This window comes from Mustela lutreola, chromosome 2, assembly GCF_030435805.1.
Source record: "Mustela lutreola isolate mMusLut2 chromosome 2, mMusLut2.pri, whole genome shotgun sequence".
In the NCBI taxonomy this organism is placed as follows: Eukaryota; Metazoa; Chordata; class Mammalia; order Carnivora; family Mustelidae; genus Mustela; species Mustela lutreola.
Window position 1 is genome coordinate 47,299,279 of NC_081291.1, and position 26,845 is coordinate 47,326,123.

Genomic DNA, 26,845 nt, shown 5'->3' on the forward strand with positions numbered 1-26,845 from the left:
ACTAGGGACCAAGTCTTATCCCCTTAGGCATAGAATGGGTTTAATAAATCCATTAGTTAAAACAATCAAAAGCCTGGGGCTGCTGATGGCATGGTCAGCTAAGCATCTGCCTTCAGTTCAGGTCATGATCCTGGGGTCCTCAGATCAAGTCCCACATGGGGGCCGGGGGGAGTCCCAGCTCAGCCGCAAGCTGCCTTCTTCCTCTACCTGCCACTTTCTCTCTGCGTCAAATAAATTTAAAAAAAAAAAAAAATCTTTTAAAATAATAAAATAAAAAACCACAAGCCCTAGATTGTCTAAAATATCAGGAAAGGGCATTTTAAATTAATATAATTGTTTTCTAATATGCACACTAATCAGAAAGTAATTTGACCTCATACTAGTCTTATTTTCCTTAAAAAAGAAAAAAAAGCCTTTTCGGTTTTCATTTGTCACAAGTAGTTTAAATGAAGAACCACTAAAAAGAAATCAAATAGGGAGATTCATGCTGCTCAGGCAACAAAATCAGCAAACAGTGAAAGTCACAGTAGGCACTAAAGGTTATGAAAAGAAATATAAACTATAATCCTGGCCTGCATTGCTTTACTACGAAATAATCACCATTATCCGCTTTTCATTCATTCTTTGCCCCATACTAGCCATTTGACAGCTCCTCTCCTCTTCCCTCTTATTTCAGTATTTTCTTCATTCATCAGTAGTAGCTATTAATTTGCTTATCACATGTACAGTTACTGTATAGTTATCACGGGGTAACACGTGTAGATAGTTTCACTATTGTGCAGGTAGGCCTAACAAAGTGCTACTTTTAGAACATGAAGAACATTTAATTAGACATACAACATTTAAATCATCCAGACTCTTAATCTTAATTTTGATTTGCCTATTTGCTTATCTTTGGAAAAAACCACACATTGGTCAATCATTTCATACAAGAAAACAGTTCAGTTAAAATTTCTTTAAAACAAATTTGGGACAGGGGCACCTGGGTGGCTCAGTGGGTTGGGCCGCTGCCTTCGGCTCGGGTCATGATCTCGGGGTCCTGGGATCGAGTTCCATATCGGGCTCTCTGCTCAGCGGGGAGCCTGCTTCCCTCTCTCTCTCTGCCTGCCTCTCTGCCTACTTGTGATCTCTCTCTGTCAAATAAATAAATAAAATCTTTAAAAAAAAAAAAATTGGGGACATTTTCTCAGTAATGCTTTTTTTTTTTTTTAAATCATCAAAAATATCTATATTTTTGAGCAAGTTTAAAATTAATTTCAACTTTATGCACTTATGTTTATACATGTTGTTATTTCTGGGCAAAACTATTTGGTGTCTAGTTAATGGTATTATGTTTCTGAGGGGTAGATTAGACTAGCATTTTTTTATATGTTCATTTTAATTTCAGGATCAATATTCTAAAGAAAAAGATACTCTGATATAAACTTAAAAATTAACTTTGGGGCGCCTGGGTGGCTCAGTGGGTTAAGCCGCTGCCTTCGGCTCAGGTCATGATCTCAGGGTCCTGGGATCGAGTCCCACATCGGGCTCTCTGCTCGGCAGGGAGCCTGCTTCCTTCTCTCTCTCTCTGCCTGCCTCTCAGTGTACTTGTAATTTCTCTCTGTCAAATAAATAAATAAAATCTTTAAAAAAAAAAAAATTAACTTTGATTTTTTTTTATTACCATTCTGTATGTAGGATCCAGCTAACACTAAGTTCTCCTCCATGTCTGATAGTAATGGAATAGCTTTCTCTTTTTGTAGCATACTGTGGAACTCTTCCCAAATTGTCAAGTAGTCATTGTATTCTTATAAATAGCCATGTCTGGGGACGCCTGGGTGGCTCAGTTGGTTAAGTGTCTGCCTTGGGCTCAGGTCATGATCCCAGTGTCCTGGGATGGAGACCCACATTGGGCTCCTTGCTCAGCAGGGAGTCTGCTTCTCCCTTTGCCTGCCTTTCCCCTTGTTTGTGCTTGCACTCTCTCTCTCTCTGACAAATAAATAGAATCTTAAATAAATAAATAGATAGATAGATAGCCATATCTATATTAAATTCAGCATATGCTTTGAAAATTATTCTGTAAACGCTGTAAAAGATTGTGTTGACATCTCCCCCAGGAAGACTCAGACAGCCGATTTAGATTTGAGTCATTTATGGTGAACAACTAGCACAATAATCAAGAAAAAAAATATCCCAAGTCCCCATTCTATTTACTTCATTTACAGAATGCCAGCTGGTTTTAGCATTTCCCTGTTTATATGAGTACTAACTTCAGGCTTTCAAACAGACCTTATTTGATTAAGGAAAGTCAGGCAGAGAACCCGAGTGAGTTGTCCAGTGTCAGATGTAACCTACGTGTCCCATGCTTACAACTGCCTCATGGCTTCTGATAGCTAGAGGACAGCGATTTGATCTTATTCTCAGCTACATAATCTTCCAGATCAAATTGCACCAGAAGTAATCTGTGTACACCTACAGACAGTAAATAATCAGACAGACCTATCTCTGTTCCTCTTCCTTTTCCACAGTCACACATGACTTTGCTTGTGATTATCTAAAACATGCAGGCCTGATATTTTCACTAAAATCCTGAAATTACAAGTATTATATAACCAGCTCCCTGTCATTTCCAACTAAAAAATATATTTTAAAAGTGACAAAACCAGGAGTACCTGGGTGGCTCAGTCAGTGAAGTGTCTGACTCCTGATTTCAGCTCAGGCCATGACATCAGGGTCATGAAATTCAGCCCCACCTCGGGCTCTGCGCTGGGCATGGAGCCCGCTTCTTCTTCTTCTTCCTCCTCCTCTTCTTCTTCTTCTTTTTATTTATTTATTTGACAGAGAGAGACACACAGTGACAGAGGGAACACAGGCAGAGGGAGTGGAAGAGGGAGAAGCAGGCTTCCCACTGAACAGGGAGCCTGATGCGGGGCTCCATCCCAGGACCCTGGGATCATGACCTGAGCTGAAGGCAGATGCTTAACCAACTGAGCCACCCAGGCGCCCCCAGAGCCTGCTTCTTCTTAAAATCCTTTCTCTCTCCCTCTGCCAACCACCTCTCCAAAAAGTGACAAAACCAGCCTGCAATAAATGTGATTTAGGGTTGAGTCTCTATGTAACCTCACTGAGGGATTCTGAGGTAGATGTAATGCCCAATTGATCCATTTCTCTTTAAAGTACATTATGTATAACCAAAACCACTTTTGGTCTGAGTATATGGAGGTTCCCTGGGGTTGAAAGGATTTCACTTGAAATAGATTTTTCTTTTTCACAAGATTCCAGGCTTTGCAGAATTTGCTCTGATGTGAATAATATTTTCACATAATTGCAAACATATTTTTCACTTTGTATAACTTTCTAAAGATGTTGCTCAAGGAAGCAATAAATGCAAGGTTTGTTACTAGGAAAAACTACATTTAAAATAAAAAATTAAGCACTCCAGTTACCTAAAAGGAGCTTAAACACAGGAACAACATGGGAACATTTTTGAGTTGAAATGGGTAAAAATACATATGTCAAAAAAAAAAAAGTGCAGAAATTGATCCAAATACATATGGGATAAAAATGACATTGCAAAGGGATATGGAAGTATGAACAATTCAATACTTGATACTGAGATAACTGGTACCATCTTAGAAGGAAAACTCATATCCTATACCAGGACAGATTTGAAATGGATAAAAGATTTGCAGACAAACAATAACAAACTACTCAAGCCCTAGCAGACAAACAAGATACTCTCTTAATGACCTTGGGGTATAGTTGTCTTTCCCAACTGTGGGTCAAATCCAAAAGCCATAAAAGAAAACATTGGTAAATTAAAGCACCAAAAAAACAACAACAAAAAAAAAACCCCCAAAAAAACCAAAAAAACAAACAAACAAACCAAAAAACTGGAGCAACAAAAGCCAGCACAAGCAAATCAAAATACAAATGATAAGGTGAGATAAAAATTTTTATAACTCCTATTACTAATGAAGATCGTACATTCTTAATATAAAAGACCTTCTTCAAAGTGAAGGGGGGGAAATCCCCAACTGTCCAATTGAAAAATCTTAAAAGAAAAAAATAATGAGAAAATGAGATGCCATTTTTCTCCAATCATTCACAAAAAAGAACCTAAAAGATGGATAACACAAGAAGAAAATACACATTTTCATACATTGCTGCAGGCAGTGTAAATTGGTACAAACTCTGGGACATTTTGTTAATCTCTGCTGAAATTATTAATGATTATATCTTCTGACTGGTAATTCTATCTTGGTGGAGATGTTTGTGAAGTGGCCATATTCAAGGTTGTTCGCTATGGAGTTGTTTATTGAAAACAACCCAGGGGCACCTGAGTGGCTCAGTTGGTTAAGCATCTGCCTCAGCTCAGGTCATGATCCCAGGGTCCTGGGATCGAGCTCCCTGCTCAATGGGGAGTCTGTTTCTCCCTCCCCCTCTGTCCCTCCCCTGCTTGTACTCTCTCTCTCTCTCTCAAATAAATAGATAAAATCTTAAAAAAAGAAAGAAAGAAAGAAAGAAAAAGAAAACAACCCAAATGCTTATCCGCAGGAGACTGGTTAAATAAATGATGGTACATCCACACTATACTAGACAGCTGTTGAAAAAAATAAAACAAAGTATAAATAAATAAATCTTAAAAGAGGGGGCACCTGGGTGGCACCATTGATTAAGGATCTGATTCTTGTTTCAGCTGAGGTCACGATCTCAGGGTCATGAGACTGAGCCCCACCTGGGCCTCCTCGCTCAGCTCAGAGCCTGCTTGAGATTCACAGTGTGCGGTTGTTTCCGTATGTGGTCCAGGTGGGTGGAGAACAGGATGGGTATAAAACAGAACTGAGAGAAAGACAGTTTAATTTTTGGATTTCTTTTTTTTTTTTCAATAATATATGTATTACCTATTCAAAAATTAACAGTAAATTAGTATTTTTACCCAACCTAAGCCTAGTAGATGATCACACTTACTTACGATTATATGACTCTCTAATGACATATAATATGTCTGTAATATAATGACATAATATGTCTCTCTAATGACACATTTTCTCAAACTACATGCTATGCTAGAAACTTAAAATAAATTACGTTGTGTTGAAATTCATTATGGGAAGAGTAAGTGACAAAAATTATTTTCATCTCATACCTGACTTTTCTTAGTCAATTTGGTCTTTCTTTGTATAACTCTGTCCTTATGCTTCAGCTTCCGATAAAATTCCATTTTGCTTGAAACATATGAGAACATTCGACAATCCAGGAGCCTAACCTTGCAACTGAAGAATTTTAATCAATTTGAAGCATTTATAAGCATATAAACATGTTGAAGTCTTTTATGTTAAGTTTTACATATTTTATCACGTGCACGAAGTTTAACTGAAAAAGTTAATTGGCCATCTGCATTTCTTAGCCATTTTTCTTCTTCTAAAGTGGAATATAATATCTTACTTTTAGCCTAAGGTTAAAAATCATTCCTTCAAGTGGTAAGATGTTTTTAGCACATGCAAGGATGTTTTCCTGTCTGTATAAGATTCTTACCACACTACACCATATTTCTCTTACAGATCTTTTGGCTTCTTTACCTTTAAATACAAGAACTCTTCTCTCTCTCTCTCTCTCTTTTTTTTAAATGGACACGGTTAAGATTTTATTCCAGTTCATCCCAAATGCAACTTAAACTTTAAAAACTCCCTTAAAACAAGCTTGCTCCTCCATCCAGTTCCAGTTCTCTGCCCTCATCCCACCCTATTGGTATCCTTTGAAACACATCCCATAATTACTAAATAATCAATTTTAAAATTTGTCATTTCCTGTTTGTCTCCCTGATAGACAAAGATATAAACCAAATCTCTCCTGTTCATCAAAGTATATTCCCTAGGCCCCTAGAAAGTGTGACAGAGTGCCTTTTACATAATAGCTTCTCAGTATTTATATATATACACATATATATGTATATATATATATACATATGTTTATTTTTAATAAATGAACAAATGAATTGCTTTCCCCCACCCCGCCCCAATGCCTTTTCATCTGTTAGAAATGCAAGGTGCTAGAGGTTAGAGACTATTTCAAAGGCGCTGGTTATGTGTAGCTATCAAACCAAATTATATATTTTTTTCATTTATTATTAATGAACCAATCATATATCAGTGCAAATATTATATAGACAGGCCCAGTAATTCAACATCCTTGAGTAATAGAAAAGGGCTCACCTCATTCAATGTAATAATAACATTTCAAAATATATTTTGCATCAGTAATCCCAACAACATACACTTTACTAAGAATATCAACTAGAGCAATGAAGTCCTACCCATCTGTAAGATGGGTTCTAGATGGAATACAGTTTATCTCCAGCAGGCAGCATTTTCAGAAAGACCAGCAAAATTGAGCCAGTACCGGATATTAATAATATTTACAGCATGTAGAAATAGGTCTTCTATTCAAAATAGTTTAATTTTCTTTGGGTTGTTATAATGACAATTTCCTTAATCTGATGAGATAACAGATTTTTAAAGATGTAATCATGTATTTATCTTATGGTTTGCACAAGATGTACCTTTAGTACATCCAGATTTTCATAATCCATCAAACAGTTTTTCAGTATGTGTTATGGCAGGATATTCTAGAACTGCCAAGAAAAGTAAATTCACAGAGCTGCCTGCAACTCACTAACTATAACAAATTAGCATAAGCAGCCCCATTTTAGAAGGAATGGCTTTTACAAGTTACACAGAAAAATAATGTGGTTTTTGCATTTGTATCATTAAAAACTGTCCCTGTAGTACATGGTTTCATCATATACATTAAACACAGCCCAGAGAATTTAGCATAGGTAGTTAGTCAGTTTGAGGTGAAACTTTTTAGTAAAACAGAATGGGTTATGACCTTAAGACTAACTAGGAAAACTGGCTTAAAAGTACCTATTTTTATGGATTTTTTTCCTACTTAAAAAAAAAAATGCATATCAAATAAAACCTCTCAACACTTGTCAGCTCTCCTGTGAACATACCATATAAATGGACTGGCACGGACTGCCAGGAAAAAGGAAAGGCCAAATTACTCTCTTCCACCCATGCTGTGAAGTTCAGAGAGAAATCTGTCCTAGACCCATACCATACAGACAGCATACAATGAGCCATTTAGCAAGAACTGAAGAATGGAGAAAATTCTTCAGATTTCTCTGCACAATGGCAAAGATCTTATTTTCTCAGTCACCCTCACAATCTACAATGCCTCTGGCTGGTTGTTCAGAGCACCAAACAAAGGTGAGCGTTTTCAAACATCTAATTAGCCGAAGCTCTATTAATTCCAGCAAAAAGTATTAAGAGCTCCAGAAGGCAAAGAAAACTATGGCTGCAGGCTTACCTTGTCTCAAGTATATCCACACTGCCGTCGGTTGCCCGTGCAATATAGAGAGCCTCGGTACCCAGAAAAAACTAAGAACTGAAAACAGAGGTAGAGTCCACTTTGGGCACTATGCTGGGAAACATGGAACCGTCAGGTAACCATTTATAATCAACGGAAGGGTATTATCTTTTTTACCGAACCTAGCATACTATTGGCTGGCTACCGAATTTTGCGCAAGCAGCAGCTTTGACGCAGGACCATCCGTTAGCCCCTTCCACCCCGAGCGGTGGAGAAAGGTGAAACCAGCCTGCTCTAGAAGGGATGCGAGAGGGTCGGGGGCAGGACAAAGCAACGGTAGAGGTGGAGGGGCAAGGCTTCAAGACCAATTAGAAGATGCCTGTCCTGCCACGGACCCCCACCGACCGTCTCTTATTTCTCAGTCTGACGCTAGATTTTCATTTAGTTCCTCGCTCTCTCTTCCTCAAACTCAAAATGTCAAACTCATCCTTCACTCTCCCAAATGCCTTCTCCCAAAGAGCTTTCCCATCTGTGTTCCCTGCTGAAGTGCAGAACACCTAATTGCCTGTGCTAGAGATTTGGGAGTGACCCAGTTCCATCCCCTGTCAATCAATCACCAAGTTTTGATGAATCTACCTCTCAAATAACTTCAAAAGGTTTCTCGTTTTTTCCATCCCTACAAGGGCTCTCTAATTCAGGCTGCACCTATCTCCTCTGACAACAACCTCCTAAACTATCTCCCTAACTCCACTCTTATCCTTTCCAATCCTTTTTTTTTTTTTTTTGCATCAAAATCAATGTTTTAGTATTTTTTTTTTTTATATATATAAACTCTTTGCCCAATGTGGGGCTTGAACTCACGACCCTGAGATCAAAAGTCACATGCTCAATGACTGAGCCAGCCAGGTGCCCCCAACATCGACTTTTTACACTGATTATATCATTCCCAAATTTAATTCCTGAACTTCGGGGCCATTATAGGTCCTCCCCTCTTATTTTGACCTCAGTTTACCTCCCTTGTTTCATTTCCAGCCTCTCCTGCACCCAACACCAAGATGCTTTACTTTGAGGTTGTCTGAGAGCCATGTGCCAGATCAAAACTTGGACCTTTGAGTTTTTGCTTTCTCTTTGCCAGGAATACTTTGCTTCTCCATTTGCCCAGTTAGCACTGCCTCATCATCCCTTTTGCCCCATTGTGGAAACCCCTTCCTTCCAGGAGCCTCACCCACCTCCAGTGCCAATGTGCTGCTGGGGTGCCCTTCCCCCCCTTTCTCATAGCACTTGCATGGAGAGTAGCTGTTTGCTCTGTTGTGGGCTTCTGTGTGCTGGGTTCACTGTTCACCACCGACCAGGCCAGGCCAGGCACAGCACAGGCCCTTATAAGTAATGGCTAAATGAAAGAAACTAAATGTAATATCCAAGGTAGAGTTCAACTAAATGAGTGTTACACAACCGAGAAGGAGCCAAGTGAAGTTTTCTAGCTATGTTAACTTATTATAATAGTTTATATTATTATATATTATAAAAATATTAAAACAGACTTACAGTGTCCTAAACACACCGGGCTGTAAGAATGCCTCAGTCGCTTATTAAAATGACAGAGTCCTGGCTCTGGAACCATAAGAAACTGGAAAAAGGGTTCGAGTCTGAAGAGGAGAGCTAGTGATTAGGATCAGGAACAAACTGGCTTTTGACCATATATGCTTTTGATTTTTAATTTGTTTTTAAAAAGAGAAGAAGAAATTTCAAAAATATACACATTTAGGGGCGCCTGAGTGGCCAGTCGGTGGAGCGTCTGCCTTCAGCTCAGGTCATGATCCCAGGGTCCTGAGATGCATCCATCGGGCTCTCTGCTCAGCGGGGAGCCTGCTTCTCCCTCTGCCTGCTGTTTCCTCTGCTTGTGCTCGAGCATTCTCTTTCTCTCTCTGTCAAATAAACAAATAAATAAATTACAATCTTTAAAATAAAAAATGTGTGTGTATATATATATATATCCACATTTATATATGTGCATTTATTGTTGCAAGAATACACACATACAAAGTAATACTGATCACCCTCTCTAGGAAGGTGAACTGGGATTTGGGGAGGACAAAGTTGAGAAAGACACTTTTAAACAACATTCTTTGATACCTTTTAGAATTTTCAATCATGTTGAATGACTTGGTCTAAACTTTTTAAAAAATTAAGCAGAAATACATATTTTTAGGGCCTTCACTTGGGGTTTTGATTCATGAAGCTGGAGGTAGGGCCTGGAAATCTGTATTTTAAACAAACTCCCTGGGTAACACCTATCATCTGGAAAGTTTGGGGAACAGGGTTAAGGTTGGGCTTGACCTGGGACATCACCTAATCCAGTAATTCTCAAATCTGGGCATCATCCCTGATTTAATCAGACTATTTGGGGAAGAGGCCATGGAAACCAATATTATTTGAAGTGCCTTCAGGTCATTCTGACACAGGCAACTGTTCGCAGCTAGCATTGAGACCACTGGTCCAGTGCAATCAATCACTCAGCCAGGGACAACTGGGTGGCTCAGTCAGTTAAGCCACTCCCTTCAGCTCAGGTCACGATCCCAGCGTCCTGGGACTGAGTCCCAAAATAGGGCTCCTTGCTCAGCGGGGAGCGTGCTTCTCTCTCTGCCTTTGCCTGCCACTCTGCCTGCTTATGCTCTCTCTCCCTCTGACAATAAATAAAATCTTAAAAAAAAAAAAAAATCAATCACTCAGCCAACACATGAATCTCTTCTCAATCCTGTATATACAGAAATGTCTCTATCATTGTGGTGGCCACCCTCCAAGATAGCCCCCCAAATTCCCACTTCCCAGTGTTTCCACCTGTATGTGTTCTGCTGTGGCACGGAATGGGGATGACCTGTGTAACCAACAGATACTGCAGAAAGGTATGGCCATGACTTCCAGCGCTGAGCTGTAAAAGACGCTGTGGCTTCTGTCTGGCTCTCTCTTGGATTGTCCACTCTGGAGAAGCTAGATACTCTGTTGTGAGGACATGTAGGAAGCCATATGGTGAGCAAGTAAATCCTTTGGCCAACAGTCAGCACTGACTTGCCAGTTATGTGAATAAACCATCTTGAAAGTGGATTTTCCAGCCCCAAACCTTCAAATGACTGCAGCCTTGGCTGTCATCTTAACTGTGGATTCATAAGAGATCATGAGATAGAACCAATAGGCTGAGGCACTCTTTGGCTCCAGATGCCCTGAAACTGTGTGAAATAATAAATGTTTCTTACTGTTTTAAATTACTAAGTTTGGGGATGCCTGGGTGGCTCAGTCGGTTAAACATCTGCCTGGCTCAGGTCATGATCTTGGGGTCATTGAGCACCAAGTCATCAGGCTCCCTGCTCAGGGGGGAGTCTCCATCTCCCTCTCCTTCTGCTGTCCCTCCCTCCCTCCCCCGCTTGTGCCCTCTGACTCTCTCTCTGTCAAATAAATAAATAAAATCTTTTTTAAAAACTAAAAAAATAAACTACAAAGTTTGGGGGAAAACTGCTACACAGCCTTCGGTAACGAATATAACCATACTTTTCCATATGTGTTGTTCTTACCAGTGGCCTCCTTTCCATGTCATTTTCATCTCCCAGCTGGCAAAAATTTTGGTTGTTCTTTTTCCTAAGCCTGCAACTAAGGAATTATAATATGACATTTGCTTTTATAGGTTGAGTATTCGTTCACAATGCCATCATAGGACTTTCTGACCTGTGCAATCCTACCTTTTAAACAATGCCGACCAGCACTGTAAACATCTATGAGTTCTTCTTCCTGGGGCTCTCTGAGGTTTGGTTTGAATGGATGGGGCAACATCAAGGGATGTTTTTTGTAGCGATGAAGATCTGTGTGTTTGTCCACTGTAGGCCAAATTCCAGTACGCTTCATGCCTACTGAAGCCTCCCTCTGACCTTTCCCTGGGAACAGAGAGCAGGAGGACTATAAATGACTTTAACTTATGATGAGGAATTATCACGAGTACATTCATTGTACTCTACTAAACTAGAGCCTGACATAAAACTATTGGTCTCTGTGTTGACAGAGAAGATGTGCACCTGATTTTCCTCTGGCAAATTTATGTGTGTCCAACATCACCAATATCAGAAAGAGTATTCCATATACAATTCCCCTTCGAGTCCTAGGAGTCCTTTGGAAGGAAACCAGTATTCTCTCTCCCCTTGCTGTCACCTGTAAGAACCACATCCAATTTTACTAATGAACTATCACCAAAGTCTTACAAAACAAATATGTGTATTTGCCTTATGCCAGTTTCTCATGGTTATGGTCATTTGGTTTGACCAGAGTGGACCCTTGATTATTTAAAAATCCAAAATCCTAAACCCACTGGTATGATTCTGCTTGCATATAAAAGCAAAGGTCCACTGGTGAAACATTAAACGGAATTAGGAGAATGTGGGATGTGTGTTGCTTTGTGTTGCCTAGCAATATGGTTAAGGCACAGGAATCACAGAGAGGATGAAATTCACACCCACAAGGAAATCATATTATTCATAAACACACACACTCTCACACACACAGGCATATACACACATCTGACATCTCTGGAAGAATGTTACAAACCATGAGTACAGAATTATAGTCACAAGTAGAATAGACTTTGGAATACTGTATAATAAACATGCTGGCTGAGCTGCTACTTATACTTCAATGTCTGCGTGAATATATCTGTCTCTTAAAGCAAAAAATATTATATGCTTGTGAATGGGCTTTACAACATCCCTCAAAGACATGGGCGTAGTCAGGATTAAGTAAAGCTCACATTTTTAGGAGGAATATATTAACACATAAAATTACAGGAAGAAATATTTAATATACAGAAAAACTTGGGGCACCTGGGTGGCTCAGCCAGTTAAATGTCTGCCTTCAGCTCAGTTCATGACCCTGGGATCCTGGGATGGAGCCCCACATTAGGCTCCCTGCTCAGCGGGGAGTCTGCTTTTCCCTCTGCCTGCTGCTCCCCCTGCTTGTGCTCTCTGTCAAATAAATAAATAAAATCTTTAAAAAAGAAAAGAAATACTTTACTCTCTTTGCTCATCCTTATTTCAAAATATTTAGATTTACCATTCATTTTCATAAGACCTAAGTGTGATGATAAAAAGCATACTCATTAGGGCACCTGGGTGGCTCAGTCCATTGTCTGCCCTGAGCATCTGGCTCAAGTCACAGTCCAGATCCCCTGTGCTGATCCCCAGTGCTGGCCTGGAACCTTGTTCAGGGGGGAGTCTGCTTCTCCCTTGTCTTTTATCCCTCCCTCCTCTGTCTATGCCCCACCCCCTGCTTGTGTGCTCTTTCTCCCCCCTCTCTCTATCTCAAATAAATACATAAAATCTAAAACAAAAACACCATGATCATTAAAGTCAGATACTTAATTTTAAATCCCAACTCTGTTTTGCAATGTTATGTGATTTCCCTCAACCTAACTTTTCTCATCTGCGAATTAGAGTAATAAATACAGTAATATTTGACTTATACGGTCATCATGAGGATTAAAATAAGGGAACCCATGTAAAGGGCAGAGGCAGCTCATGGTACTCCAAATACAGTAGCCTTTCTACTCCTTATTAGTGTTATTATGCAGAAGGCCTTTTGACTGCCTTCCAGTAAATATAGGGGCCACCAGTTAACCCTAAGCAATGTGATCAGTAAAGATTTTGCCTGTAAAAAGGCTGTCTGGCTGTCAAGAAGAGAAGACTATGGCCTCCAGTCCCTTCCCCGCATGAAAGGAGAGGCAAGAAGTCACCCACTCTTTCTTCTCCTAGCCCAGTTCATGGTTATTCCAAAGTCAGACAGTCAACGAACTCAGTTCTAAGGAGGAGACCAAGACTCTAATGTGCCACTCACTAAAGGAAAACTCTTCCCCAAGGCTACACAGCCGGGTGTTAATGTTTTGTTTTGTTTTGTTTAAGACACAAAACTTAATTTAATAGAAATTTTGTTTGTAGTTCTTACATTCTCAGTGTGAGCCAAGTTGGAACCCACTGCCCCACCTAGAAGTGGCCCAGTCCTGGGAGCAGGGGAAAAAGGGAAGTGGTCGGTGGGGGTCAGAGCTCAGGCCTTAGGAGCCCTGTTCTTCCTCAGTGCTGGGGGCTGGGGATGCCACCCTCTTCTCCTGACCCCCTCTGGGATCAGGAAGGAAAGCAGATGGAATCTTGGGCCTGGGGCTTCTCTTCCACACTCCCCTGCCCCTTTCAGGTTGGAGGGGAACTAAGGGAACTGGGGAGAGAAGGGGACAGAGGAAGGCAAAGATGTCAATCAAGAAAGAGGAGGATCAGGAATAACGACTAAAGGAGAATCAAAGACAAAACACCAGTTTAAAAAAAAAAAAAAGAGGAGAAGGAAACAAAACCAAAATCCACCCCAAATCAGAACCCGCCTGGAAAAAAAACTCCAGCTCCAGCCTCCCCTCCCAGACAACTTAGTCCTCCATCCTGTATCCTCCCAGGTTGCAAATCTGGAAGGGATCTGTAAGAAATTCCCTCTTTCTTCTTTCCTGCTGACCTCGGAAATGTTCTCACCTCTCTTCTCGGTAGAGCTGGGATTTCCCGGATACATACTGCTTTCCCAGGCTATTGTTGAAGGGAACTGGGCAGGTAGCGGCCCGGAGGGGAGGGAGCCCGGGAGGCATCAGCCATCCCCTCCACAGGAGCTGTAAGCTCTAGTTCCCAGCAGCATTTGTCCCATAAAATCTAGGTGAGAAAGAAGAGAACAGCTGAGCTGCCAGCCTTCCCCTGGGGAGAGGTAAGCAATTAGCAGAGCGCCCTGAGAAGCCCTGGGCAAAAACAACATGTGTACCCTACCAGGCAAAAGATGAACAGTGAGTGATGTGTGAGAACGAGAAAATTATATGGATTCTATTTTAAGATGAAAATGTGAATCAAAAAAACAACTTTAAAAAGATATTTTAATTTATTCCTAATATCCTTCTACTTGTATGAATTTGGGATTTTTTTTTTTTCCTTTTGCAACTATTCTGAACAGAATTAAATTACAACTGCTATGGTTACTTATTATGGTTTAGAAAATTCCATTTATTTAGCTAAAAATAAATTTTTTTCTCCCTTGGTTTTTAAATGCCCTTGAAACAATGAGTTAGAAAATAAAATGGAAGAAAGGGCCTCATTTGTATTAGCAACAAAAAAGATTTAATTCCTGGGAATAAACTTGAGAAATGAAGAACTACATGAAGAAGATTTTTAAAGCTACTGAGGGTCAAAAAGAAGACTTGAACAAATAGAAGGGTATTTATGCTTTTAGGTAAAAGAGACTTTATAAAGAGGTCAATTCTCCCCCAAATTATCTCTAAATGTCAAAAAATACATATCACTTGAAAATTAGATTTTTTAAAATGATATGTACTGATTATAACATTAATATGGAAAAATAAACATGCCAAAGTATGCAGGAAAATCCTGAAAAAGAAAAACAAGGACTGGGGAGTCTGGGTGGCTCAGTGAGTTAAGCATCTGCCTTCTGCTCAGGTCATGGTCCCAGAATCCTGGGATAGAGTCCCCTGTCCAGTTCCCTGCTCAGTGGGGAGCCTGTTTCTCCCTCTCCCTCTGCCTGCTGCTCCCCCTGCTTGTGTGCGTTTTCTCTCTGTCATATAAATAAATAAAATCTTTAAAAAAAAAGAAAAAGAAAAACAATGGTTAACCTAACTGCATTAGATATTAAAATGTAAAGCTACAATCATTAAAAAAGGCATGCTACATGAATAGATAGAACAATGGAACAGAAATTGACTCAAATACAAAAAGAAACTGAGTATAAGATAAAATGATATTTCTTATCAGTGGAGAGAGATGCCCATTCAATAAATGCTGTTCAAGCAACTGAACAGCTCTCTGCGGAGAAAACATTACAGTTGGATTCAAACCTTTCACCTTTTGCCATAAATTCAGATGGATTAACATTTTTAGAAATAAGAAAGGGGAAGAAAATTCTGAGCATGCCAGAATAAATTGTCGGTAATTTTTAAATATAATCTCAGGGGGTGCCTGAGTGGCTCAATGGGTTAAAGCCTCTGCCTTCAGCTCAGGTCATGATCTCAGGGTCCTGGGACTGAGCCCTGCATCAGGCTCTCAGCTCAGTGGGGAGCCTGCTTCCTCCCCTCTCTCTGCCTGCCTCTCCTCCTACTTGTGATCTCTCTCTCTGTCAAATAAATAAATAAAATCTTTAAAAATAAATAAATAAATAAATATAATCTCAGACTAGGGTAGGTCCTTTGAAGTACAGAATAAAAGCCAGAGTCCATAAAAAATTGGATATATACATAAAATCAAATACTTCTGTATGGCAGAACAACAACAAAACATTGGCAAAGTTGAAAGACAAAAAACAAACTTTAGAAAAAAATTGCAATCCATACAACAGATAAAGGATTCCTATAAATTAATAAGAAAAAGATCAGTATTTCAATAAAAAAAAAGAGATAGTTTGTAGAAAAAGAAATAAACGGAATAAAGTTCTAGTTCACTCATAATAAGATATCATTTTTACCTGTCAGATTAGGTAAGATGAAATTAAATTCATTGTTGAAACAAGCATGGTAAATGGGCACTCCAATTTTCCTGCTGAAAGTTTAAATCAGTGTAATACCATCATGGGCAATTTGAGAGTATATATCAAAATCATAAATGGACCTGTATTTTAATGCAGCAATTCCACTTTCAGTGATTTATCCTGTTTGGTGCTTGAGCATGTGTGAAATAATGTGGGTACTAAGTTATTTAATACATAATCTTCTGTAATAGCAAAAGATTAGGAATAATCTAAATGCTTACCAATAGGAAATCTGTGAATTGGGGGCTACAGCTCTATAATGGAACATTATGCAGCTGTCAAAAAGGATGAGGAAACTCTTTATATACTGATGTGAAAAGATTTCCATGACCTATTGCAAAGTAAAAGTAAACCAGAAACTGCAGTCATCAGTTGTCTCCGAAAAAACAACTGGGAAAGAGATTTTCTCTTTCCATTCCTTTATTTTCGGAGATGTGAATGTTGTTAGTGTATTACTTAGTCTAGAAATAAACAAATAACATTTGAAATGAATAAAAACCCTCACCACTTTGATTGTTTTTATGTAAATATTTCAGTATTTTATCTGGTACTTTGACCATCTTGCTATATAGCAAATAGCTAAACATTTTCCAAAATTTCCATGTTATCATTGTCTTCATGGAGTTGGATTTTAAGCATAAATCCTCCAAGCAAGGAGAATGCCAAATAAAGCCTATTTCTTCTGAATGTGCCATTTTCTACTGTGCTATGACCTGACTTGATGTTACAGGTTAGGGTTGGTGGATGGCAGAATTCTAAGACTATCCCCAAGTTCTCTTGAGTTTTATTAGAACACAGCCCTGCTCCTCTGTTTACATATTTTCTGTGGCTGCTTTCCTGCTACAACACAGGGATGAGTACTCACAAGAAGTCCCATGACCCCCAAAACCTACAGTATTTACTATTTTTCCTTTGTAGGAAAAGTTTGCCACCCCCTGGTTTATACCACTTTTGAGTTGGATCTCCTGTCATTTGCAGCTTAAGAGCATTCGCACAATACTGATCTCTTTCATTCTGATGAAAAGTGAAATGACACTACACTCAAACTGATAATAATGACTCTGCATGTTTCAGGATAAACCTTCATTAAAATTGACCATACATACAGAAAAGTTTACAAATCATTATGATACAGCTCTATGCTTGTGTAACCACTACCAAACTCTAGGAGCTCGCTTTAGGAACTCTATCCCCCACCCCAAAGAAACCCACTTTTCAGATTTCTATCAGAATACATCTCCATAGACTAATTTTGACTGTTTACAAACTTCAGATAAATGGATTCATAGGTATGTGTCCTTTTGTGTCTGACTTCTTTTGGTCAGCATTTTGTTTGTGAAATTCATCTATGTTGTGTGTAGCAGGAGCTCATTCTTTCCCATGGCTATGCAACGTGCCATCATATAAGCAAACCACAGTTTATTTTTTCACTCTACAGTTGATGGACATGTGAGTAGTCTCTAACTTTTGACTATTGTGACTAGTGTTGCTTTGAATAACATAATTTTTTGGTGCATGTATATACCTTTATATTTATCATACTTATATTTTACTTTATATACTTTATATTTATATACTTATATATTTATATATAAGTATATATATATAAATATATTTTTAAATATATAAGAATAAGGGGCGCCTGGGCGGCTTAGTGGTTAAAGCCTCTGCCTTCGGCTCAGCTCATGATCCCAGGGTCCTGGGATCGAGCCTCACATCTGGCTCTCTGCTCAGCAGGGAGCCTGCCTCCTCCTCCTCTCTCTCTCTGCCTGCCTCTCTGCCTACTTGTGATCTGTCTGTCAAATAAATAAAAATCTTTTAAAAAATTAAAAAAAAATAAATATATAAGAATAAAAGTGTATATTTTATATATTATGTGCATATAACATATATACATCACTGAGTGTTATTGTGGGCCATCCATACATGGTTTTTACTAAGGATATGCAAGTGATTCCATGTCAGAAAATGCATAGTTCCACTGAACAGAAATTTGGTCTTCTTCCCATTTTACTTTGACATCGAGATTCATTCAGCAGAGTATCAAGCTCAAAAGACCACACACAAGCAGACGAATAACCAGGAATTGAAAAATTAAAAAAATTAATCAACAAGCGAATTTCCTCTCCAAACCCACACCAGTACTTTAAGGAAGCTGCAAACTGCTGTCTTAGAGACTAATTGTTTAAGCATCTGAATTCAAATCAATAACTTCCTTTGGAACACTGGGAAGACTCAGATGACCTTGGTATGCCATTGAGTCATGGAGGTCCGTTTTCTTTACTTTGAGAAAAAAGAAATGAAAGTTATAAATGGATGGGATGGAAAGGAACATCCATGGACCCAGAGCTCCAAAATCCAAGGCAGAATCTTGGCAGTTAAGTTGCAGCTTAACTTTCCTATTTAGCAACCCTGTTATAAAGAAAGGCCCCATAAAATCAAGATTTCATCAGGGGGCACCTCTCATTCCAGCCACCTCTGACTGTTGCTTGTGTCTAGTGGTTCCCACCTCTACTAGGGCAGCATTCTCCAAGGACCCGAAAACAGCGTTATCTATGTTTTTTGACCAAGCAACACCCGAGGGTTGCATCAAGAGCATATTGTCTTATACATACCAGGAAAAAGAAGAGAACCATGAGTCTGCAAAGGCAATCAGGAGACCGATTATTAGGCATGAACATCTGATTGAAGTTCTTTTTCCACTCATTGTTATTACCAAACCAGTAGAGAAGATTCAATCTGATAATTATCAGGATGAGTCATCAGTAGCCACAGAGTGCTAGGGTCAAACTCAGGGCTCTGTGGTTTTGAGCTAGTGTCCTCCCAACAAGATAGCAAATTGCAAATCGAACTATTGTGTCTTGTGTCTCCAGTTTAGCCAACTATAAAGTAAAGATTTCTTTAAGAAAGAAAGGAAGAGAGAGAGAAAGAACAAGAAAAAGGAAGGAGGGGAGGGAGAAGCAAAAAGGGGGTGGGGGTAAGGGAAAGCAAGCATCTGAAGGGATACTTCACCAGCCCAAATGTCCAGAGCAGTGCAGAGCATGTCTTCTATCCCCAGTGGTCTGCTCCAGGTACAGTAGGGTGTATCCCAGGGCTTTCTTCAACTTTCCTTAGAAACTTCAGGATGTCTCTCAGCCTCTAAGGGCCAATGACAGCTGGTTAGCTATGAGGCAGCCCTTCTGTCCCAGTAGACGTTGCCTCTACGGTCCCGCTCTAGGACTGATCATGAAAGTCTGAAGAGAAAAGGAAGTGGAGAAAGGGACTTTTTTTCTCTTTGCAACTTTGTAACTGAACAATACACAGGAGAACCAAGCAGAACATTCTAAGCTTTGGGGTACAGACAGAGCTTATCCCCATTTTATTGCCGAGGAAGCTGAGATAGTGAGAAGTTGAGTGGTTTGCCGAACGTCACACACTGAGTCAGGGGCAAACTCAGAACTTGGTGTTCCTGGCAGCCCCGCCAACCTGAGCTGCTTCACCTCTGTTTGAACTGCCTGGAAAATAGGCTTTCAAGAATTCTGATGGGTACGTTGAAACTCTACCAGCTTTATTTGTTAATGGTGACTTCGTAACTGCGTATACTCATGCTATTCATTGACCTACAGCCAAAAGCTATTCATTTACTAGATGCATGGCCCAAGAAGGCCTATCCCCCTCCCTGTTCACCGATTGTAATAAAACACTTCCCTGTGACCGCACGAGAATACAGTAGTACCAGACACCAAAGTCAAAGCATACATTGTCCTTTCGGGCTCTAAGAGAACGAAACTCTAGATTCCATACAAGCTCCTGATCATGACCTCTGTCATGCAACCCCAACCTCACGTCCCAGTCTGGTAGGCCACCATCAGCCACCCAAGTGCTTCTGAGAGTGAATCACCCTGCCTTCTGGTCTTTCCAATCCCCTTTTCACTCTACCTTCCTGTATCCCCCAAGAACCTTCAAGGTTCATTTTAAGAATCACCCACCTCCCCCCACAAGCCACTCCCTACTTCCCCACCAACCCTGGGGCCTGTTTCTTTTAAGTCCTTATCTGACGCCATCATCTTTCACAGTCTAAGTTATTGACTAGCCCTGTGCCCCTGGAGTACAGAAACTACTTACAGGCACAGAAGGCTTTATTCATCTTCCCCACGGTCTCAGATGGAAAACGCAGGTCCAAAAGAGAGTTTGCAACTGCTTACTACAAGGGTGGGCAAACTTTTTCTGCAAAAGATTAATTAGGAAATATTTTAGACATTCCAAGCTATGAACAGTCGCTGATGATTCTTCTTTGCTTTATTATACAACCCTTTAAAAACATAAAAAACACTCTTAGCTCCCAGGTCAGCTGGGGGATGGATAGGTTGCCTGACCCTGGCTTAGTAAATATTTCTTGCATTTATCATCAATGGTCTTGGGTTATGCTGGAAATTACTTATTTTGTATTTACAGATATTTTTGCATAACTGATGATTCTTCTACTGATAAAAAATGACAGTATTTGGGCAGCTCAGTCAGTTAAGCATCTGCCTTTGGCTCAGGTCATGATCTTACGATCTCAGGGTCCTCGGATGGAACCCTGAGTTCAGCTCCCTACTCAGTGGAGAGTCTGCATCTCCCTCTTCCCCGCCACTACCCTACCCCTGCTTGTGCTCTCTAATACATAAATAAAATCTTTCTAAAAAATGAGAGTATTTGTAAGGGAATATACTTTCTTCCATTTTTCTAATATTATGAAAGATCAATGGTGCACAGAGCCCTAGTACATTTTTATATGCTTAACTTCTCGTTTTTGGTTTTTTGGTGGGTTTTTTGTTTTTGTTTTTGTTTTTTTAAGATTTTACCTATTTATCTGAGAAAGAGAGAGAGAACAAGCAGGGGGAGTGGCAGAGGGAGAAGGAGGAAAAAGTCTCCCCAATGAGCAGGGAGCCTAACACAGGGCTCTCTCCCAGGACCCTGGGAACATGACCTGAGCAAAAGGCAGACACTGAACTGACTGAGCCAACCAGGCGCCCCAACTTTTGATACTTTTAAATGAAATTCCATACTGAGGTATCTGTATTTATTTTAAAAATCCAAACGGTTAAAAACCTGGGTTCAATCCAGCATTTATGTATGTGGAAGCATGAATTTGCAAAATCCATGCATGCATCTTTTTGCGTCATTCAAGGGCCAGGATTCTATCACCTTTATGGAAATTCTGCCAGAGCTACTGAGGCCTCACGGCTTTTTTAGAAAGCAGGATAATAAAACTAGCTCTGCAACACTGATAGGATTGTTTTTTTTTAAGATGTTGCAAAATGTTTCACTTGTCCCGTCAGTGATTGCTATGAAGCAGGATCTTTGACGAGTTAATATTTATAATGCCTGAAACTCTAGAAAGGACAAAGAAATGGTCCCTTTCAAGTGTCGCTGCCCTGGGTTACTGTTTAGTGCCACACTGATAACACCCTTACCACCTCCCCAGCCACAGGAATACTGCAAAGTAATAAGCATGATCTGTTTAGTCATTTCCTGCGTCACATTCGTCAGACATCATACTCTTCCCCTATTAACATATCTAACCGAGTTACAGTTCAAACAGCCGGTTTCCATATCAGCAGCTGTTTGGTTTAATATCTTTTCAGCAAAGGTGCCATAGGGAGCCTTTCAAAAACCCTCATGTTAATATTCAGCTTGTTTTCCCAAAGAGATCCAGCTGAGACCAGTGTCCCAGTAATTTGCCAGAGTGCGTGATTCGTGAAACTTTTGCATATGAAATTCTCTTAAAGATGTCACACCTGAAAACCTCAGCGAAATGTAATTGTGTGTTGGAGGGCATGTCATGGTTTTATTGGTATGCTGGAGGTTAGTCTGTCCTGGGAGAACACGTACACACTATAATGGATGGCTGCTCAGCCTGTCTGAAAGAGAGGTCTGCAGAAGTATCATACATAATCCCAGCTTCGAAGATGGCATTAAGAAGCCTGTTCACTTCTCCCTTTTGACGAGGAAGCCATGTTTCAAATAGAGCTCTGTTAGCTAGGTGACCAATTGAGGAAGCAGAAAACAGCAAGAAGGAAGGTATAAAAATTATCTTACAAAAAAACACTCTTCAAAATTAGAGCTATTCAAAACATAGTAAAAATTATGGTCAAAATCAGTACCGAATTTTATTAAAAATAATCTTGGGGGCACCTGAGTGGCTCAGTGGGTTAAGCCTCTGCCTTCGGCTCAGGTCATGTGATCTCAGGGTCCTGGGATCGAGCCCCGCATCAGGCTCTCTGCTCAGCAGGGAGCCTGCTTCCCTCTCTCTCTTTCCACCTGCCTCTGCCTATGTGTGATCTGTCTGTCAAATAAATAAAATCTTAAAAAAAAAAAAAATCTTGTCCTCTAAAAATGAAGGTGGATCTACCATAATTTGTTGTTGTTGTTGTTAAGATTTATTTATTGGAGAGAGAGAGCGAGCGAGCTGGAGGGAGGAGCAGAGGAAGAGAAAGTCTTAAGCAGACTCTGTGCTGAGCATGGAGCCCACCCCAGGGCTTGATCTCGAGACCCTGAGCCAAAACCAAGAGTTGGAGGCTTACCTGAATGTGCCACCCAGGGGCCTGTGATCTATCGTAAATTTTTAAAATAACTTTGTCCCATTAAAAGACAATGGGCTTTCATGCTAGAAATACCAATAATTAAAAAAATATATATCATTTGATGTTTACTTATATTTTAGATTGAGAAAATGACATTTGTTATATTTAAAATGGTACATGTTGGGGCACCTGGGTGGCTCAGTGGTTTAAAGCCTCTGCCTTCAGCTCAGGTCATGATCCCAGAGTCCTGGGATCGAGCCCTGCATCGGGCTCTCTGTTTGGCAGGGCGGCTGCCTCCTCCTCTCTCTGCCTGCCTCGTGATCTCTGTCTGTCAAATAAATAAATAAAATCTTAAAAAAAAATGGCATATGTTATGATGAGTGCTGGGTGTTACACACAACTAATGAATCATTGAATACTACGTCAAAAACTAATGATGTACTATATGTTGGCTAAGTGAACAAAATTTTAAAAATGGCTTTTGAAAATGAAAAATACAATAAACAGAGATTTAAATAAATTGTATTTTCCAAAGTTTGAACTACCGTGGTGAATCACTGTTTCCTATTCTACTGTTGGTTTTCTGCTGTTTGTTTCAGGTGTTTTGGAAGTAGGTGAGAACAGTAAAAGATACATTGTCTCTCTTGTTTTTAATTTTAGTTTGGATAGGTCTGGATTTGGAGCCTATTAGGTTGAGTCTTGAAATTGCCACTTACTTGGGTCAAAAATCATCAAATATTGGCAGTTTCATAGGTGGTTGCTGGCTACCACCTCAATATCTCTCCTTTTTTATCCTGATGATACTGTCTTTGACTCTTGTCACCTGGCCATGGGTAATCTAATAGTTATAGGACAGAAATTTATGCTTGCATAATAAATAGGACAATAGGTAATAATAGACAATAGATAAAAGATAAAGACAGATAATGATGGATAATAAATGCATAGATACTAGATAGATAATAATACGTGATAGAACACAGAAGAGTACTTTAAATCTTCTAATCTTTTGGAAAAAACAATAGATTTTCTCTTTTGCAAAGTAAGTGAACATTCTTTTACATGCCCCCAGTCAGGGGTTTTGAGGTCCTCCATTTATTTTCTTTATGAGCTGATCATAATGTTAATAGCAGTTAACATTTATTGAATATCTTACTAAATGCCAGTGTCTGTAATAAGATATTTCCATTTTCTCATTTCTTCCTCAAAACAACTCTGCTTGGTAAGTATTAGTATTATCATCCCCATTTTACAGATGCAACTTTTGGGAGAGCAAGAGAAGCCTTATGTTTTTTTGATTAAGTGGAGGGAAGACTGGAGAGATGGAGAAAAATTTTAGCCAGTCAACCTCCCTATCTTTATATCAAATAAACACAGCCTTGGTGTCAAAATCTGGGAATCTCTGTTGATGTGGCTTGATTGCAGATCATACTTGAATTTGAACTTTAAAATCTTACTTTGTGCTATGGTAATATGACCCCAGGACTTAATTTACCTCTCAGTATACCATTATCCTTCCCTGCAAAATAACATAAAATTATTTACCTCACAGAGGTATTGAGATTTCTGATATTTGACATCTTCAGATAAAGATGAATACAAAATAGTATAACCTATTCCAAAACTGGAGAGAACCACTCTTTGGTGATTCTGCTTTCATAATAGTCATTGTTTCTCATTTGTTAGTTTATGGCAACAGATGGACAAGAAAAAAAAAAAACTAGAATCCATAGAAAATATTCCAATAGATATCAGTTTTATAGATTTACAGTTTCTTTTCATAAACTGTATTGTTCAATAAAGATAACAAAAATCTTTGGCATATGAGATAAATTTTTACAGGTATAGAGAATTTTAATAATTTACATCCTCCATATTGTATATTTCAAAAAATAGGAAAGAAAAACAGACGGAATTATTGCTACTCTCCAAAGAGCATATGCTTATGAGAACCTTGCTACAAAACCTAATCAGCCACATGAAAACGATATATTTTTCTGAAGATTGCACATGAGTCAACAGCACAAGTAGACAATGTTGTTTTAATTCTCCAGGTTGCAGAATTATCCAAAGAAAAGGGAGCTGATTTTTTAAATGATAGCTAAAGACATCTTTGAAGACAGTTGAATCTGGGTTGGCAAGGCAAAAAGTCAAACAGCAGATCAAAACAAGAGAAGAAAACTGACTAAAATAAAAGTGATGATATGTTCATGTAATTTAAACATTCAAGTCTGTGTAAATGAATTAAAAATTTTCTCTGAAAGGTTCTGGTAATTGCTCACCAGTTGTTAGATAGACCAAATAGTTTAAAACAAACAATCTGTAGAGGTTGAATTAAGGTCCTAGTTTTTAAAACGTGATTAGCAAGGCAGATGGTGATAAAAATTATCACTAAGTAATGATTATAGACACAGCTAAATCAAACTGCCCAACTGGTAGCGCCCATTCTTTGCCTACTACGAAATGTCTCAATCTGCTCCCCCCCTCCACCATCCTGTCATTTCACACTCCTTCTTTTCCACAAGGAATGAAGTTGTTTATATATGGTACACCTGAGGAGAGAGGAAACTCTAGGGAGATGCGACACGGGGATAAAGACCCGTTCCTAAGATTCCACAACCACTTACATTCTTCGCATATGCAACTTGACTCTAATTTAGCGAAGCACTTTTCATGAGAACATTATATTACCAAGATTTAAATACTTGCTTTTTCCAAATTAGCTAACTCGCTTTCCTTCAGATTAGCTAGTGAACAAAAGAATATAATTGATCAGTGAAAAAACAGATCTGACTAATGAGTGAACTCTGGAATAGGCTTCTGGGTATGGAGAAGCATTAACTCATATAAATAAGTTGGAACAATGACTCCGGCTGGGAAAAGAACAGAGAGGAAACCAGCAGTTGCCTAGGGCAGTGAATTAGCAAGGGCAGCAGACTCTCCAAGTGGCTTCCATGAGAGCAAACACAACCTTTGAATTTGGATAGTGCCCCCTTTGCTTGAGGTAGGAGAATCTGTAAATCGGGCACTCACTGGAGAAGTGAGGCAGACACTCCACTGCGCTCGGTGGGTGGATGACAGATGGATGTTTTACAAGCGAATATTCGGAGTTCAAGGTGCACTTAAATGCTTTCACCAGTACCGCTCCATAGGCATGTGTGGTGCTGGCTGTAGGCCAAGCTTGCCTTCCGCCCCTTCCCTTCAGCCCCACGCAGGCTGCAGAGTCTGAACCAAATGGCAATCACCAGTAACAAAGACTGTCTTTGCTCTTGACTTCTGGAAGGCTTAGCATTTGTTTTTCGGTTTTCTGGTTTTGTTCCTCCCCTTCCCACCCACCCCACCCTCTACCGAACTACTGGCAAGTGAGTTGGGCTACTGGGTATGTATGTCTGGCAGTTCACCACATTTCCTTACCCACATTTTTTTTTTTTTTAATTTCTCACTCCATTTTATCTCACTCCATTTTATCTCATTCTTGGACAGAGCATCTATTTGTATGAACAGCTTCAAATTTCTCTGTGGAAAGCAGCAAACAGACAAATACATAAGACAGACACACAATATGATAGACTGTAAGATCTGAGAGTCCTTTTGGCTAAGGCAAGACAATCACTCGTTAATTGTTAACCCTAAGTGTGAGTGAACACCTCAAGGATTCATGTTGATGGGCTCACCAATTCGGGCAAAAGGAGAATTTAGGAAGAAGAGAATGATTTGTTGGACGACTGTAACATCAATGAAAGCCAGTAAGAAATAGTTTTCATTTCCTTCATTCAACTTCCTAGCCATTCTCTGAGCACTTTTCCTTTCTTTAGCTAAAAAGCAAAATAGTGCTGGAAGCTGTTTTTAAAATGGGCTTTGGGGGTGTTTGGGTGGCTCAGCCTTCAAGCATCTGCCTTGGCTCAGGTCATGATCCCAGACGGAGCCTCCCATCAGGCTCCCTCCTCAGTGGGAAGCCTGCTCTCCCTCTCCCCCTTTCTTGTATTCCCTCTCCCGTCATCTCTCTTTGTCAAATAAATAAATAAAAATTTTAAAGCAAGCAAACAAACAAATAAATAAACTGGGCTTCATTTGGCTAGACTGTTCCTACCCATCTCCCCTGACATTGTATACCACGCTTCATTATACTGGGGGCATCATTTCGAGAGAGCTGGTAGAATCCAGTGTTCATTTGTAGCTTCGTTAGGTGGTTGAGTAAATCCAGCAAATCTTGTGACTGTTTGGTAGGTAATTATAAATCTCTCTGCTGGGGCTCAGTTCTCACCAAGCTCAGGAAGAGGTAGGTCTTAGTCACTAACAGACCTGCCACTAACAGACCTCGGGGAAATCACTCAGCTGCTCCTGGCTCCCTGATCTTTAAA

The 26,845-nt window shown here is 39.6% G+C and overlaps 1 long non-coding RNA gene across 1 annotated transcript; it reads right to left on the reverse strand.

The window, feature by feature from the left end:
* Positions 1–8,904: 8,904 nt before the first annotated feature.
* LOC131824163 (uncharacterized) lies at positions 8,905–18,633 on the reverse strand. Its single transcript, XR_009350769.1, has 5 exons — positions 18,552–18,633; positions 11,082–11,273; positions 10,917–10,992; positions 10,189–10,347; positions 8,905–9,275 (listed from the first exon to the last, which is right to left on the reverse strand). It is a non-coding gene; the product is annotated as an uncharacterized LOC131824163 (long non-coding RNA).
* Between the last annotated feature and the right edge of the window lie 8,212 nt (positions 18,634–26,845).